The sequence below is a fragment of the Phaseolus vulgaris genome, chromosome 2, assembly GCF_051622355.1.
Source record: "Phaseolus vulgaris cultivar YP4 chromosome 2, ASM5162235v1, whole genome shotgun sequence".
NCBI classification, from domain to species: domain Eukaryota; kingdom Viridiplantae; phylum Streptophyta; class Magnoliopsida; order Fabales; family Fabaceae; genus Phaseolus; species Phaseolus vulgaris.
Genome location: NC_143499.1, coordinates 46,728,498 through 46,732,864, shown reverse-complemented (window position 1 = coordinate 46,732,864; position 4,367 = coordinate 46,728,498). Strand labels below are relative to the sequence as shown.

General features: G+C 28.1%; 1 non-coding gene across 1 annotated transcript; it reads right to left on the bottom strand.

Moving 5' to 3' along the window:
• Nucleotides 1-3,132: 3,132 nt before the first annotated feature.
• TRNAF-GAA (transfer RNA phenylalanine (anticodon GAA)) lies at nucleotides 3,133-3,205 on the bottom strand. The gene has a single exon. It is a non-coding gene; the product is annotated as a tRNA-Phe (tRNA).
• Nucleotides 3,206-4,367: the final 1,162 nt, after the last annotated feature.

Genomic DNA, 4,367 nt, shown 5'->3' with positions numbered 1-4,367 from the left:
GGTTTTTTTTGTTATGGGTTAGGCTTCACTCGGTTGGTTCATGGGCCTCACTCGGTTGGTTCATGGGCTTCTCTCGGTCCATATCACTCTTTACACAATCGGCTTTTTCTTTCTGCACTCTCAGAATAAGATTTTCAAAACATATGAAATATACTTTAGAAAAAAAAATTCAGAATAAGATTTTTACAACAAACTTTTCAAAATATATGAGATGTTTTTTAAATGAGCTTTCAGAACAATGTTTCTATAATAAATTTTTATAACATATGAGATGTGTTATGGAACATAAATTTTTTAAATAAAATTTTCATAGAGCAATGATAGAGGACGTCTGAGGTCCAACAAATCTAAGATCAATCTGAGACCCAAGTCCAACCTATGATTACATTTTCCACCATGCCTTAGAGAATTACTAGGAGTTAGGAGATGAACATCTATTGATGTCTCTTTTTGTAATATACTTAGAATTATAATAGATTTAAAATAGAACAAGAGAAGTAGGAATAGGAGAAAAGGACTTATGAGAAGTAGTAAAAAAGACACATTTGTTTGGGACGGCATTTCAAATGCCTTTTCATTTGCCTCCTTTGTCTTTATATATGACCGGCCCTGTGTTTAGCTCTTGTAAAGACATATTGAATTTTGAAGTAAAGTTACTTTTCTCGAATTGAGTGAGAATTTGTGAGACTTGTTCTTCTTTTCCTAGTCTTATCTTGTGAGTCTTTGGGAACTCTCAAGTAGCGTCATTCTTCACTCATCTTGGAGACTATTCACCTTCCAAGTGACATGTTCCTCTTCCCTTGCTTCAACCACATAAGTTTTTCAACCTTTCATCTTCTTCTTCTATTTCCATTTCATAACAAATTATAAACATGTCTTGTTCATTTGTTCTTGATTTCAATCGGTAGTTTGTGTTTGTTTCTCTTCAGTTTGAATTGTTTGTTTGATGTTTCAATCGGTTCATCTTCCATAAAATGAGTTTTTATTCAATTTGAATTGTTTGTTTGATATTTCAATCCGTTCATTTTATTTAAAAGGTGTTTCTATTCGGTTTAATCGGAATATCTCTTTAGTTTTGTGTTCTTGAATTGTTTGATAATCTTGATCCTAATTCTTTAAAGTGTCAACTAATGAATCATCTCCTAATCAACTCACATTAGTTTTCCATGACAACTATCTCTCGTATTCTTCTTCCTCTAAAAGAGTGCAATGACAACGGAGAATAAAAGCGTAGTTGTAGGTGCAACTTGGAGATGGCGATGATAAAAGGTATTTTAGTCTTTTCAATCTTAGTACGGGGTACACTTAGTGATTCTGGGAGTGCAGGATGCAAAAACCTTTACAACATTGTTGTCTGCGTTGTTACTGAGGACTGCTTCCAGTTTCCCATGTTAAAACTAGAATGAAAAGTCCAGGTACGTCACAGAAAACATAAAATTTATTAAATTGTTCACTGAAACAAAAAATGAAAATTAAATATTTATTTGCTTAATTCTCACTCTCATACACATTCTCAGCACACAAAATTTACACTGTCACTTGTTATTTTAATTAATGAAACTTTTCACTTATTTATTGGTTAAAAAGCCCGTAAATTTGTTTTGGCAGAGATTGATTATCATTGAACTTGATGAATACCTTTCATTAGAGTTGATTAACATGAAACTCAAACTAATACTATTTTATTAAAAAATATTCACCTTTTATCTCGTGTAATTTTATAATTTAATTTTTTTAGTTGTTTGTCATTTTTATTTTATTTAACCTTTTGTTTTCATTTTTTATTACCTTATTAATAGTTTGATCACTCAACCTAAAGATTGTTAATTCGAGGTTAATTCCAGGGACATTGACCCTGGGAAGCTTAAAAAAAAAAAAATACTCAAACAAGTTTTGATGTGAGGATGGAGAAGAAATTTCAACTCCTTTATGTTTTGTTTAAATGATGTGATGGAAAGTAGAGAAATAGAAAATGAAACGAAGAAAGACAACAAAAAAATTAAAATGAGTGAAATTGTATTATGGACCTTTTCAAAACTTCTTTTATTCTAAAATTTTAATTTCTCCAAACATTACGCCGAAAATTTTTGTTCTTTGAGATAAAAAAAAAACTATTAGTGTATATTATTATTATTATTATTATTCTATATTTACATTAATTTATGAGCATATAAAATATTTTATATAAAACAATTTACTAAATTATTTTAATTTTAGTATATGAGTAGATTTTACAGCCACCGTGGCTGCTATGTTTTTTGTTTAAGTGACTTGTTCTGTGTGGTGAGACAAGATCAAGGTTTGACCGTGATGTCGTAAATACATACGAGTGCAGGAAGTGAGAAAGTCCATTATTTACTAAAAATTCATGCTAAATAACAAAGTAAGAGGTTTGGTTGGAATTCTCTTAAACCACCTCAAAAACTTTGACCACCACAATTATTAATGAATTCGACCCATTAATTAACATTTACTGAGAATATGGCTGCGGTCTAAGTGGATCTTGCGGAGAAATAGTTTGATGGATCAACGAATTGGAATTTGGTCGTCAAAATTCCAGGTCTTTATTTGGTCGTAGAGTATTAATTTCGCACGTGTTGAAAAAAACACTTAGAATACATTTTGATTTTGAAATCAAAGGAAGCATTGGAAGAACTTAACATCTGGTCTCAATTCAAAGATGCAGTGTTATAAGAAAGAATGAGAATGGTATTAATCTTTGGTACATAAAAATCAAAAAGAAAAAACAAACCATGTCCATTTCTCATGCATTGGAATAGTGTTTCTATTTGTGAGACCAATATTAGGAGTCAAAATTCTTGGATTCAAATTTTATTTATAAAAGTTTCATGATGCTCAACTTCTCTTCGCTCACCACCACTAGCTACATTATATTAATATAAAATTATTAAGAGTTTTGTTCATAAAAACTAGTTAAAAAAATTATTTATTTTTAAATAATAATAATAAATTATCTGCAACTCAATAACTTCATCGTTTATAATTTTTTATCTGATGATTTTTTTAATAAATAGTAAATAATATAAAAAGATATAACTGCATAAGTTTTATTATTAAATAAAGTTTGTATTTCTAAACAAAAATATATTAATAAGTAAAAAAATTAAGAATTGCGGTGAACGTGGATCGAACACGTGACCTTCAGATCTTCTGTCTGACGCTCTCCCAACTGAGCTATCCCCGCTTCTGTGAAATTATACTTTCAAAGTTTATTAATTAAGCATGCTTCGCGAGTTATTAGTTTCCCTAACATAGTAAACAATGAAGATGCATTTATCACCAATTTTGTTTTAATTCACATTTTCCAAATTCAATAAATGTCTCAATGAAATGTATTTTTTACTATCAAAACTTTGTGTTGCCAGAAAGGGATAGAATCTAAAAATAGAAATTGTTTAGAAGCTAAAACAAGTAAAAAAGGTTTCAAAAGTCAACAATAATACTACACAAAGAGATATTTTATATTAATTCGTGTACAAATATTTGAATTATGTTAAGTCCCAATCAATAAATTTTCTCACAGTAATCTTACTAAATAGCATTGTGTATTTTTCTCAAACTTTGAAAAATATTACCAAACTCTCAATATTTAAATTATAAATATTAGCAGTTTATTAATGTATAGTGTTTTGTATCTAGAATATGGCTGAAAACATTGCGTTTCTGTTTCTATCATTAAACACAAAGAGGATTATTTATGTTTAATACTATAAATATTTTTTAAATTATTTGAAGGCGTAATTATTTTGTTATATTTATTTTAACATTTTTAAAACGGCTGTGCGAGTAATATTGTGACATTTAAAACTTAATTCAGTGATATAATCGTTTGTAAGAAAAAATTTAACTTATATTTTATGTTTTAGATTAACTTATATTTTTTATTTGCTCAAATTTTTATTTCATCCTTATTATATTTAGAAATCCTTAATATACGGATATACAATTGAGAATATATTGGGGTCGAGTTAATATTCTAAGTAAGATTTTAATATCATGATTACATGTTGATGATTACTTATCTCAATATTTCGATTACAACACTAATTAATCCTACTACTTAATTGACGAGAATTTCACTCAATTGATAATGTAGATAAAAGTTCATTAGTAATAAATATTACAATTTTATTACTTAAATGTTTCACCTACACACTCTTTGAATTGAAAAATAAAATAGTAAAATTTCAAGAAAATGATTGGAGAGTTTTTTTTTTCAATAAAAAATATATATAATAAAATAAGATATTTCAGGAGTGTCTCAACCTTTATAAAAAAATTCAAACCAAACTTCTTAACATCCAACCAATTAGAGATCTAACATACTCTACAAAACATCAATAAGA